The following is a 14,487-nucleotide window of genomic DNA, read 5'->3' on the forward strand; positions in this document are numbered from 1 at the left end:
CAGCCTTCGCCATGTCCGTATGCACTGCGTTCGCAGCCTTTCGAGAGCGTCGTTCCACCAGTATACAGCTTTGCGTCGCGGCGACGGGCGCAAGCTGCATCTTGGTAGCGTCTCGTCGCAGCATCTGCTGAGGGCGTTGGTTACGGCATCGGCATCCGGCTCAACATCGGCGAAGTTGTTCCAGTACAACGCGCCCCGGAACGCTTCACTGTCGAATTGCCGGATACGCCACTTGCGAATCTCGTGGCCGTCTGCCGCCTCCATTTCCCTCGCCGTTGGTAGTGCTGCTGATGATGACGATGACGACGACACCACTTCATAGAGCACCGCCGCGTGGTCCGACTCGGGGTTGTTGTGCAGTACCCTCCACTCCTTGATGACAAGGTTCGCCGAAGCAAACGTGACGTCGATGCACGATCCTGCTGCTGCACCGCTGCCCAGGAAGGTGTGGGCGAACTGTCCGCTCTCGTCGCGCCGGTTGGCTAGGACGAGGCCGAGATCCGCCACCACAGCCAGCAGCTCATTCCCGCGCGCGTCCGTCCTGCGATTGCCCCATTCTTCCGCATGGGCGTTGAAGTCCCCACCAAGCACGACTCTATTGTGGAGGCGCAACGTTGTTGTTACTGCCGTTAGCAGCTCACGGTACTTGGCCAACGTGAGCCGCGGTGGCGCGTATACACTGGCAAATACGACGCCACCAACAACTGCCACCACTAGCCCTTCCTGGATTGCCAACGTCCTCTGGAAGGTCGCGGTGCCAGCGGTGACAATTGCGCACGACTCATTGCCGCCCACCACCCACCTCGGGTGCGTCAGACTGTAAGGAAGCTCCGATACCAGCGCCACGTCGACGTTCTCTTCGCTTACAATCTGATGCAGGGTTGCTAGCGCACCCCTGCTCCCCTAAGATTGGCTTGGAGTACACAAGTCATCGTCGTGGTGCGGTCCCACAGTTGGTGGATCCCGTGGCATGGGGTCCCCCACAGTTCAGACATTTGGCGACAGCAGTGCACGCTGCTGCCTTGTGTCCAGCTACGCCGCACCGGTAGCAGCAGTCCCTTCGATCCGTTGCCCGGCAGTGTGGGGCCAGATGTCCTCGCATGAGGCATCTGAAGCACCGCTGTTGCTCGCGTGGCGTTGGCTCCGCCAGTCGCGCCGTGCATCTGGTGAAGCAGAAGTCAATCTTCTGACCCACCAGTGGCTTTGCTTCCCGGATCGGAAGCCGGACGCGCACAAAGTGAAGGCCATTCTGTCTGCGCGACATCATGACCGCGCTGGCTGGTACTACAACGCCAGCCTTGCACATGCCGTCGCAGACGTCCTGCACTGTGGCCGACAGGTCCACCCCGCTGAACTCTAGCGCGGCCATCTCCGTGCTGTGTCGGACCGTTGCCGCCGCTCCAGTAAGTGCCTCAATGTTGCGGCACACAGCTGCTCCGTCCGCGTCTCGGCGGAGCTCCACTACGAGCTCGCCGTTTACACGGGTGACTCGGGTGATCGCCTTGTTGACCGTGGCGGCGATCTCCTTGATCTCCGAGGTAGCCGTCTCCGGGGCAAAGCGCACTAGCCGGTGCACCTCCAAATAGGTGCTGCCTTCCGCCGGAGCGACGCGGATTCGGTCCTTCCGCGGGCGGTGCCTCCCGTACGGCTTGGCTCCCATCGACTGCTGCTGTTGTTGCTGCTCCTGCTGCTGCGCAGCATGGCCCGCTTCCCACCCTCTTTTCTCTCGCAGTTGCTGAAGCTGCTTCTTGCTGAGCTGTGTGCTCCAAGGGACCTCCGGCCACTCGTGAGCCTCCCCCTCGAAGTACAGCTGCTCCTGTTGCTGCTGAGGCTGCTGATTCTGCCGCTGTTGCTGCTGCTGCGGCTGCTGCTGCTGTTGCTGCGGCAATTGCTGCCACCCTTGTTGCGATGGCTGAAGCTGCTGCTTTTTCTGCCGCATCTGTCGCCGGCGCGGCCGCTGCTGCTGCTGCTGGTGCTGCTACTGCTGTTGCTGCCGCGGTATTTGCTGCTGCTGCTGCTGCTGCTGCTGCAGTTGCTTTGGCTGCCGCTGCTCGATTGCGCTTAGTGCCGCCGCCAGCATTGCCCGCAACTCCTCCACTTCTCGCCGCAGGGCTGCCGAATCGGCCTTGGCCGCCTCTGCCTTCAAGTTTGCGGCTGCTGCCTCCATTTTGGCAGCCGCGCACTCGCCACAGCCAGCGGACGCCATTGCCCCTGCCATCGCAATTGGCCCGGTCCTAGCCCTGCCCCTGACATCGGCCTTGGCTCCGCTGCTCCGCTCCACGATTGTGACATCGGCGTCACTTTCGGAGCTGGTGTCCGTTCCGCGATCCGCGCCAGAACAGCCCAGCGCCCCTCTACCGCCCTTCCCTGTCGAACGGGTGACCACTCCACATCGCCGAGCTTTAGGAGTGCTCTCTCCCTCGCACTCGCCAACGTCTGCCGCAGTCGCCACGGCAGTCTTCATATCTCTTGCCTTCGGAGGGGCCATTTCAATGGCCCTCCGAGGCTCTGCCCTTGTTTCGCGGTCCAAATGTTACACACATGACGGATTTTAGGGGACGCAACGCAACAGACACCACTTTTGCCGCCAAATGTCACGCTTTAGCCGTCCAAAGGTTCCTTGGCCCCTGCCGCGTTTTCGGCCACTTTTGCCGCCAAATGTCACCTGTCACCTGTCACATGTAACCGACCGACACCGCTTCGCTGGCTTCCAACGGTCGGTTGGTCTCGCCGCCGCCAGCACACACTCGCACTGTCCACGCGCTCCTTCTCCTTCTTTCGCACAAATGGTTTCGCGAATGGCTTCGCTCTTCACTCTTCCTTTTCACTTGCACTTACAGACCCACGCGGTCTTCGCAAAACACGTCCGCTCTCTGCGGCTGCCACGACGCGACTCATATCGTCTGTACTCGCGGTGTCGGTCTGTACTGGTATGTGTGGCACATAACTATATAGTTAAGTCTTTTGTGTCGAGCTTGTCTTTTTTAAAAACTTAACAAATTTATTTCTTTCTTTTTGGGAACGAACTGTTGAACGAACTGTTGAACGATCTACTCTGGTCGAAGGCTGGAGAAGAACTGGCTTCTTCTGCTGGAGACTCGACTCGCTGACGCTAACGCTGACGGGTGGTTCGTCGGTTTCGGTGTGTGGTGGTTTCCGGAATTGTAGAAGGAATTGGTTGATATTCGTCTGGAGGGTTTGGTTCACTGTTCCCATGGCCCTGAGGGCCTTCTTCACGGTTTGCACGTACCGTTCAGCTTGTCCATTCGTCGATGGGTGGAAAGGTGCTGATAATTTATGGTATTTCACATTTATTTGAACTCTTCTGCCGCGAATTGAGGTCCGTTGTCAGAGACCAATGTAGTCGGTACTCCGTACGCTGCGAAAAGTTCCTCTAGAATTTTGGCTGTTGCTGAAGTAGTTGTACTTCGGGTTATTTTGATCTCAACCCACTTACTGTGTGCGTCGATCACTATTAACAGCATTGAACCTGCCAATGGTCCTGCGTAGTCGATATGTATGCGTTCCCAAGGTCCTTTGGGGTACTCCCAATGGTGACTGCTGAATTGTGGTGGTGCTGTGGCGTGCCTTGAGCATTCTGCGCAGGATTTTGCTGTTGATTCGATGTCCGCGTTTGGTCAGGCCAGTACACGAACGAGTGTGCTAATCCTTTCATTTTGACTGACTGATTTTGACTGATCTGGTAATTGTAGTATTTGGTTGATCGCGTATTGTTCAAATTCGTCAACCTTGTCTTTTCCCTCGTACGTGGATATCTTGTTCACATGTGTTCGGTTTGAATTGCTCAGGATTCTTCAACAATAGTCGGCATTTGGGTTTTGTCTGCTTGGTTTATATATCACGTCGAAATTGAAACGGCTTTATGGCTGGCGGCTTTATATCATTTTATTCGCAATGATCCTCTTATCATGTTATTCCGTTTGTTTTTCTCTCATTATTTTTTTATCTTTACCGTGTTCGTCTTCTCTGCTTTGTTTTTCCTGTTTTCCCCCTTTGTGATTTTTCTTCACCTGTATTTGTTTTCGCACTGTTAGCCTAGTGTCGTCTAATGGGTTGGGACCGGTAATGACGTAAATTACGTTCAATGTTGAAGTTCGACAATTCCCGACGCGGCTTACTTCTATCTCGTTGTAGTTCGTGTCCTTCATATATCCCATATTCTTTGGTTCCTGTTCTACTTTTTCTCCTTGCGGTATTATCCCTACCATCCAGTTGACGACTTTGTTAAAGACCACGATCTGGTGCGTCGTTATGTTGATTTTTCGGGGTGACTGCAATAATTCCACGCGTTTTATGGTTTAGTTGCGTACTTGTTTGCGTACTGTAAAAGCATCGCATTAAACTATAAGCAATTAAAATGATTTTATGTACGTTCGTATTGAAAGCTGGAAAAGTCATTCATTGATGGAAATGATCTTATGATATGAGCAAATCAAGAAAGTAGAAAACATAGAAACCTTTTTTCAACATAACCTTGTAGCGTCAGTAGTGGTATACTTTCACTAGCTTCTTGTGCTCGAGCTGTTTGTGTACTCGAGCATAACGCCAAGCTTTTGACCGGAAGAGCATACCGTCAAAAAGAATCTGGTAGCAATTGAGGGGACATACGAATCGTCAATGTTGTGCTTGTATCTTCTACTTAGCACTACCTTTAACAGCTTGTAGTAACCACCTGGAACGTGCAAAAAGAAACGATTATAAGGATAGTTTTATTTGGTTAGAGACAAAGAAAAGCAAAAGCTGAAACGATAAAACAATGCAGCGGAGAATTGATAATGACAACAAAAGAAAAGTTGATGGTTGCGTGCAGCAACGTTTTACTGAAAACGATGAGAACAGAAAAAACTACCGTATGCAAAAGTTTATATTTATTCAACAATCTCATGTACGTGTTTAGTGCCATAAATAACGATACCAAATACTATCATACACGCATTATCAAAGATAGCTCGAACGTAGCAAATGCGAACAAGTATAATGGTAGAATGCATAATCCTAACATTTCGGAGTAAAGGCGATGTCGTTGACAGAGGAAATCTTGAGCTAAGTAAAGGCCAGCCATGATAAAGATAGATAATGATATCAATCATAGTCCACTCGGAAGTATTTTACTATTGAGGCGTTAAAATGAAATCTTCTACAAGTTATTATACATATATTTATAGATATTAATATGTGGACGTATAAAACCGATAGCAAAACCAAGCCATTTCTTATTATAATTGTGATTTATGTGGAAAAGTGTATCCTGACTACATTTCCCTTTTATAAAAAATATTATACAATCGCAAAAATCATCCATGTGCAAAAAATGGCGTGGTACAATGGAAAGGTCTAATCGGGAACAGGTTCAGCAAGAGCAGAAATATTCATATTTTTGTGCAAATCTGCGAAATGCGTTGAGCTAACGATAAATTGCAACTTAACAAAAATATACTTTAAGAGAAATAATATAACGATGCAATTCAATCCGTGCAATCCAGGAAGGATGCTCCGTCGGTAGAAAACCTTGAAGAACTGGCAGTAAATAACTAAATAGCAAAAAATCACAAAAGACACACATAATTATGGGTTTCTGCTAGCTGAAGTGTAAGATATGTTCAAAAAGTGAGTGAATGTGAAAAGCACATTTGAAAAGCAAAATGACTTTTTGTTGCAGGTTGACCAGTGCAATTTGTTCATGTTGTAGGTGCTATATGTTGTGCGTTTGGTGATTACGAATTGTTGTTAGAATTATTTGAAACGTCATGAAAATAATATTGTAATAATATAAGTTTTTTGAATACATTTCCAACTCCCCACTTTTTACAATCAATCGTTTGCCTTTATTTATGTTATAGATAAGAAAAGCGCTTATTATGACAGGCAATGATAGCTTATATGAATTTATTGTGTCCCTCTAGTCCGCCCAGGAAAGTTCTATGCAGAAATAATTATCATCATTTGCAGTCCGTACGTTGTCACAAGTCTGTTGCAAGTACACTGTTTACAAAGGCATGTAAGCAAAATATTATCAAGCAAATATGGTCAACGGTGATGCGCGTAAATAAAGCAAAAACAAAAGTTAAACAATGCCAAGATTTTAAAAAAACAATTGTTAGCAAAAAAACAAAAAGGAAAATGCAGTCAAGTAATTAATGACATTCCCTTTGATCATACGTGGGTGTTTTTGATAAGCAATTCATTAATGCTTGTAGAAAGCGAATGAAATCAAACTACAAGTTTGAGTGAAAAACAATTGAAGTACAAATCTTAACCTTCAACATCTTTACCGTTAGACATTTCATAAGTCTCGCAACGTGTCCAACTCTCGCAATCCCACTTATCTGGAATTCAGAGTGCGAATGCGAGAATGCTTACCTTTTCCTCATTGTCCGAGTTGTAATGATTACCTTTAAATACTCGAACTCGTTTGCCGGGTTCACGGTTTTCAATTAGAGAAACCCCGAGTGCTAAATATGCTACAATGTGTTAAAAAGCATAAATGTGAAAGCTTGTCAAGCTCGTTGAGTACGAACTGTCATTCTGGTGAATTTTTTTAAACATTGCACACACAGATACACATACACAGATAGCAGTTCAGATGTGTGTACGATTCTTTCTATTATATTTTTGAAATTTTTTAACGATTTCCGCGTTTCTGATGATTTCTACGTTTCATCACCAAAATATATACTATCTTTTAAAATAACATTATCTTTGCACGGCGCAGCATAAACAATAAAAACTGATTGTTAAATCAAAGACATCCTAACAGAAGGGCTCTTTCCGTAGTAAAAAGTTGACGGAAGCCCGTTTGTGAAATTCGAGTACCCTATTGAAAAACATAATGCGGTGAAAACTTGATAGATCGTAAAAAAGTTCATCCAGTTGAAAGCTCACGCTACGGAAACTCAACGACTGCCGCGATAGCAAAATGAACTCTAATGAATGTTTGAGTGAATTTCGTGATCGGGTTCGAGAATCATAATAGGGCCCTAAGACAGTGATGAGTTTTCTGTTGTGTGTTTTGTCAACAATGAATGCTTTTCCGATTTTCACAAATCAATCACAAATTTTTATTGTAGTGTCACAATAAACAGCCCAACTAGAATTCATTTTCTCAGCGGTTGAAAATTCGTGTGGTTTAATTCGCGATCACCTAACACCAGAACACACCATACTTCCATACTCCATATTATAACATACCTAAGACAAACTGAGTGGAAACAACGCCATGTGCAGCGCTGTAGAGTAGAAATAGAATTTCCACATGCCACCAAGCGCGCGTCTGAAGCATATTTAGTTCGTTTTCTACAGGCATGAGTGCATTACTTATCAGCATGCCCACGTCCATACTAGAAGGAAATTGTTCACTAAGGGTGCAATGAAAGACTTTATCTGCACTAACAGTCATCGTATATTGTCGTAGTTAAACAACATACAACTCCTCCCAGGAAATGCGGATCAATCGAACGAAATAGTAATTGTTGAAGGACACCATGGATACAAACACCGGACAGTAAGGTTCTGGAAACTAAACTAACTTATTGAAACAAAGTAAGAAAACAATTTAAACTGAATCTATTTAGAAGTTTATAATACAACAATCAAAAGAAATAAACAAACTGTCTTAATTGGAATACCAGTTGTGTGTACTTCTATCATAACTAACTTTGTTTTGACACTCATTCTATTAGTGCCAATGTGGATGATGACCTAGGAATATTCATCAAGAAAGCTGATGATAACTGTTAAAAATTCACATATTTCTTGCTTACGCATGTGACTTTTAAACACCCGAGGTTCGTATTTTATGTTAAAGCTGGCTCGTGCAGCAACAAAAAATTACTTTATTTTTTCTTGTCTGGTGGAGCGTAAAAAAGCCCTTTCTCGTCTCCCTCGCTCGCTTTTATCCTCTCTCTCACTCTGGTCGCTCGTAAACATCGCCCGACGGATTGCCATGAAGCACGAGGAGGTGTTTAACGAATGTACGATCTCGAGGTGCATCGCACGGAACGTCATGCAGGTAAATATGACGCCCCTAACGTTTCTCCATTCGTCGTCCAACAGCAACCTGGAGAGGACCTAAGTAATCCACACCAACGAAGGAAAACGCCCGCTGACCCGCTGCGAGGCGTTGCTTTACAAAGTTGGCCATCAAGGGTGGCTCTGGCACGGCTCGTTGTATTTTGCACTTCTGGCAGCAAGCACTGCACCGTGATTCAATGTGAAATTCCTGTACCACAAAAAAAATCCTGTGCCGTGAAAAACAGTGCCGTCTTATAGTGATCCCGCGGCAGGATAATGGGCGAACGAATTTTTCTATGAACTGTGCTGCAGCGGATGAGATGGCTACATGCCCTTAACACACCGTGCTCGTCCAAGCGAGGTACTAATTTATTTGGCGGACTATGTTTCCCAATATTGTGGGTCACTAAACTTCTTTCATCATTTTTCCTTTTCAGCATGCTGATTTCGGGAGCGTGTGCATCATTTTGTATTTGCCTAAACAAACATCGCTCCGCTTTCTCCAGCTCTGGCTGCATCAGCCGACCGATCTCTCGTTTCTTCTTTGGCGTGTTCTAGAGGAATCTCAGGAGCATTCTTTTCCACCTTGGTAACCGCTTGTAACGAGTCACTGGCTTGACGACATGTTGATGTAGAAAGTGCTTTCGCATTTCCCCGTAAACGTTTTGAGCCACCGTGACTTGTGCGGGCCAATCTGCCTCTGGTTTCCAGAGGAACCCCGGTTCACAGAACCAGCGACTAGACGGTAAATACTCCGTTGGCTTCACCCATTTCGTTCCGTCGTCCGCCACATTGAGTTGCGTCGGAATCCATCTCCATTTCGCTGATGACGCTGATGGGCAACACAGTTATCCACGATATCCATTTTGCATTGAGCGATCATCCAAGTAGTCATATCCCATCCGTGTCCAGCGCGCCAGATCTCGTGCAAAAGCACTTCGAAGTAAATCAGGAAGTGCCGCAGGAGTCCCATGGGATCATATACACTCATCAGCGTACAGAAAACCTTCGGCTTCGTCTGGATTTCATCTTGCGCCGGTAAGTTGCCTTAAAGTTTCATCGACAATCGGAACGTCAACGTATCGCTCAACGTCTCCCACCACAAACCGAGCACCTTCTCCGTTCCGGGAGAATGATCCATGTTGACCAGATGTTCTGGTGTCGGTATGGGTTGCATCTCTTTTATCCCTTCTATCGAGTTGGAAATCCAATTACGGATTTCAAACCCGCCCCGCGCGTGAATCTGCCTGACTTCTTTTGCTAGCTGCGTGGCTTCTTGTACGGTCTCCGTGCTCACGACGAAGTCGTCGACGTAGTGCTCGTTGATGATACCGTCGACCGCAAGCAAGCAGCGCCATAGGCCATGATGGTCATTGCTAACACCGTTGGTGCATTGTGCGGGTCGTCGTTTTCCCAGAGGATCATCTGGCTCCGTTGATCTTCCAGTTTCATTGCTACACGATGGAACATTTCACCGATATCGCCGAGCACGCCGACTCGGAACTCCCGGAATTTGCAAGTAAGTAACCTGCAAGTAAGTCGGGACCGGCCAAAAGAAACGAATTGAGACTTACGCCAGTCACTTTCGCCGCCGCGTCGAAGACCATTCGTATCTTTCCAGGATTGTTTGGGTTGAAGACCGGAAAAATTGGCAGGAACCAATCTCCGCTGCTTTTCCTGCTCAATTCGTCGGTGGTCACTCGGCGTATGTAGTCTCCCCTTTTGGCTCGCATCCTCGTAGTTAACTCGGGATCTTTCTTCATCTTTTGTTGTAGGCTCACCGAGCACACTGGTTCCCGGATTCGCCGCTGCCTCGAAATGGGGACCGCCTACAACCCATCCTAATCGCGTCAGCGACGCTATTGGTTCGTCAAATCCTCCTTCGACACTCCTTAAGGGATGTCCCACCGACAGTTGGTTGATCCCGATCACCATCTTCAGAACCGCCGACGAATACGATTCGATCTCCAGCCCTTGCAGATAGCAATAACGATTCGCCTAAGCGGGGAACGCCAGGGATTGTGGTGGAAGGGCCAGATCACGTACCGTATGAACATCCATCAGCTCGTACATCGGGGAAGTGAGTTGTAAGCCGTAAAGCCTTTCATAACCGAGAGACACTTCCCGCGATAGCTTTCGAGGCACATTCGACATCGCTGTTGGTGATGTACTACTGCTCTTCGCACGGGTATTGCTGCCTTTTTAAACATAGCGTAGGTTGTCAATGAAACGCACACTCTTTGCCTTTTCCTCAGCATGATGGTTGACCCTTGCGTGATGTACAAAGTACACCACACCTTTCATATCCCACCCTTTTTTTTCTACCGTGCAAGCAATAATCAAAAAGTACTCCCCGCAAAAACGCTTTATCAGGCACAAAACTTGACTTAAATGCTTAAAAAAGTTGTTGTTTACACTTTGACCAAATAATCTATACTGCGTTAGATGCGATAAGCTATCATACACATCGAACCAAGACGCCAATCACACCAAGACGGTTAGGAGACGAATGTTAGGCGATTACAGCTCAAAGTATCTATAATACAAAAGAAAAAAACACAAAGACGGTCGAATCTTTCCCAACAAAACCGTAGTGCAAAAAGGAGGCGAAACATTGCGAATAAAATGACTGAAGAAGAACATAAAATTGCATGTGAAACGGCTCGGCTCGAAGTTTTCGAGCGAAACATAGAGATCAACAAGTACATAATTTTCTACGAGAAACTGATTTGAATGTTCGCTCAGCGTTTGTTCCAGAAGAAGAGGCTTATTTGTATCGAGCAGCCTCTCGGTGCGATTGCATCGCTAAGTACAGGGAGCATTCTAGGTTGTTCATTATATTCGGAGCCTCGATAACAAGGAGCGGTGCTACGAGCCTAATTTTGTTATATGTTGGTATATATAATGTTTTTGTATATATAATTTGTTGTTATATTGGTACACTCTTCAAATGAACGTATGTGAAGTTTCATTTCAATCGGTCAATTAACTATTTTTTTACAAGCCATTTACTATCGAAGTGTGTATTTTTTACAATGGAAAAAATCAAGTATCGTACAGTGACTTATTTTTTTTTTGTAGGTTTAAAAGTAAAGGAGATTTATGAACGAATGTTGAAAGTGTGAAAAACTCTTCACCTCTAATTTGGTGGTTAAAAGAGGGATTTCTTAGTTTAAATGTGGTCGTACTAGCCTTCAAGGCGAGCCATGTCAAAAACGCCAAAAAACAGACACAACACCTGAAATCGAAAAAAAATAATCAGGATATCGTATTGGAACATCGTCGAATCACTTACAGAGATTTAGTAAAAGGCCTAGCCATCTCATTGAGCTGTTTAATTAATATTTTGACTGAAGTTTTGTGTTCCTAAAAGCTGTTTGAAAAATGGGTGCTGCATTCGCAAACAACGCATTCGATTGCATCTTTCTTGACAACACTTAAGGCGTTTTCGATAAGATAAAGTGAATTTTGTGCTTCGAATCATCACTATGGATGAGAATTGGGTCTATCACCATAATCCTGAATCAAAACAAGAGGATAACGAGTTGTGTGAACCTTTTTTGTCGGTTCCGAAACGAGTTCGTCCAGAAATTGCCTAAAAAGAAATTAGCATCAGTTTTGTGGGATGCGAATGAAATTTTGTTAGCGGATTACTTGCAAACTGGTAAAACAATAAATTTTGATTATTATTATAACTTTCTAGACCTACTGAAAGTGAAAATTCATGAAAAAAGATCCGATTTAAAGAAGAAAAACATCCTCTTTCATCATTGCAATGCACAGTGTCACAAGAGCAATTTGAAAATGGCAATAATCCATGAACTAAAGTTGGAATTGTTGGAATATCCGCCGTATTCATTAGATTTGGACCCTAGCGACTTCCATCTCTTTTCAAACCCAAAAAAAAATTAACGTGAATAGCGTTTTTCATCAAATGATGACGTCAAAACAGTTTTAAAAAATACATGTGACATGTCGATACTAAATGGCTTGTAAAAAATAAAATTCAGTGACCGATTGAAATGCAACTTCACATACGTTCATTTGAAGAGTGTACCAATATAACAAAAAAAAAATTAGGCTCGTAGCACCGCTCCTTGTTATCGGGGCTCCGAATATAATGAACAAACCAGTAAGAGCGTTCGCATTGGGTCAATGATCGTTCATTGCCAAAAATGCAACACATTGAAATTTTCCGGAGAAACCCCCGGACTGTGTTGGCGTAGTGGAAAAATGAAATTGCCATTACTGACTCCGAAACCAGAACCTACCTCTGCATTCATAACGAAACACCCGGCGAAACACCCGAATCACGTCATTTTCTTGGAAACATTCGACATTACAATGAATGTTTTCAAATGATGTCATGGACGTCAATGACGGCAAAGATTGTCAAAGAACGAGGATTTAAACCGACATTGAAGGTATTTACTTATTTATTTATTTTTATACTAACAGACAATATAATGAAGACAAACTTATTATAGTTATCCTTACGTATTATGTTTCTTCTTCTTCTTGTTGGACAACAACCGCTGAGCGGTCTTAGCCTGCACCACAAAGTTAATCTCTGATGCATTCTGTAACGGTTTATTTTTACGGGCGGGGTTGTTGGTCCCGCGCCAATCCCCCTGTCACGCCGGTATCGGGAATCGAAACTATGGCCGACTGCGTGACAGCGATGAGCGTTACCAACTGCTCTATCACCGAGGGCCTATTGCCTGTGGGGCGGAACAAAGTTCGCCGGGTCTGCTAGGTTATATAGGTTAGGCTAGGTCCATTAGTAAAATATTATATATATTGTTCCTTATTAGTAAGACTTAGAGATTGAGATGTCACATAAGTTCGCCATTTTTTAGTCGATTTTGACAAATGATTTAAATTCAAAAACGTCAATGTATGCTATTTTAGTCATGGATCAATTTACGGTATAACAGCGGACTACAATTGTAGCGCTGTACATTGAAAATAATCATTCTATTTGAAGCACTGTGAAAACTGTGCGTGCTTATTAATGCTGATTTTTTTCTGACATCTTTCTGCGCGGCTATTTGAAGAGTAAGGTGTATGCCAGCAAACCGAAGACTATTGAAGAACTGAAAGCTAACATCCCACAAATTGCTGCTATTACGCCCGAAATGTTGTCAAAAACAAAAATGAGAAATGTCCAAGACCGCACAGCGGTTGTAGCGCCAAAGAAGAAGAAGAAGAAGAGAAGAATTCGAGTCCAATTTCGGAAGATCTAATTTCAAAACTTAAAGTACGTGAATCGTTTACGTTACGTTTAATGTGTAATGATGAATATTTTTTCGAAAATATTGTAGTGCAATCTAAGAACGAACTCGTAACTTAACGAAAGCGGTAAACACGTTCGTAAAAGGAAACTAATTTGACTTATTGGTTTGAGCAGAACAAATTAAACCAAACAATAGCTTTTACTTTGTTGGAAGGGCAAACCTAAATTCTATTCAAAATCTAATCTGATACATTTTGGAACATGCTCGTTGCAAGTTGAACGGCACAGTTTCGTCGATTTCAGGTCCCTTCTATTAATAAAGGGACCTGTTCGCCGATGTCATTATCATCAGTGGAGGGAATCAATTTAAGATAAACTTTTTCCCATTCATTCGTCTGGTGTGTGGCTGCAGAGAGCAAACAAGCCTTCAGCAGGACCCGGACATCCTCCATGATGACTTCATTTATTTTAAAATGTCCGGACCTACCCAAACTGAACCCGTCATCGTTTGCGTGGTGAAGTGAATGCTGTTTCGCTCCGAAACATCCCTACAACAAAAACACAATGCAAACGAGGGTTTTGAGGGGGAACAGTCCAAAACGTACGGTCCGGTCAGTCCGATGAATCCCCGTTTCAGCATCGTTTCGCATAGCGGCAACCTTCGTTACGCTTGTCGCTGTTGTCTTCAACATTCTGACCCTTCCGCAAGGATATTCTTTCACTGGACAAACAATAAACAAATTCATTAACCCCCATCGTGATTACTTATTACACGGATTGCCGGAGAAGTGAGGTGAAAAGAGACGTTTCGGTCTCTTGTTTTGTTCGTAGTTGGTTTAACAGAAGCGGTACGCCAGCGGGGAAAGTGTGCTCAATACTGGGGTACACTGTGCGCGTGACACCGCGCCCTGCTATGTTTGCACTTCCATAAAACCCCAACGCAAAGGCTGCGATACTTTGGCAACGGCTCGTGTACGGCAACGCCTCTGGTAAAGGACGCTGCCGAACAATGGTTGTAATGGCGTTGCCGGAACCCGGGAAGTTGAGTTGTGCAGTTGGGCGATGAGAAACGCGTGCTAAATGGTCAATTTTTAAAAATTCCATAATGCCTATGGGGTGACAGAAAGTGGGGCCGAAAGGCGAGAGCAAACGATTATCAACGTGCTGAACATTGCTGCTGCTGCGGTGATCCGGCATCAATGCGACGGATGCGTATGTCG

This window comes from Anopheles bellator, chromosome 1 (assembly GCF_943735745.2).
Source record: "Anopheles bellator chromosome 1, idAnoBellAS_SP24_06.2, whole genome shotgun sequence".
Lineage (NCBI taxonomy): Eukaryota > Metazoa > Arthropoda > Insecta > Diptera > Culicidae > Anopheles > Anopheles bellator.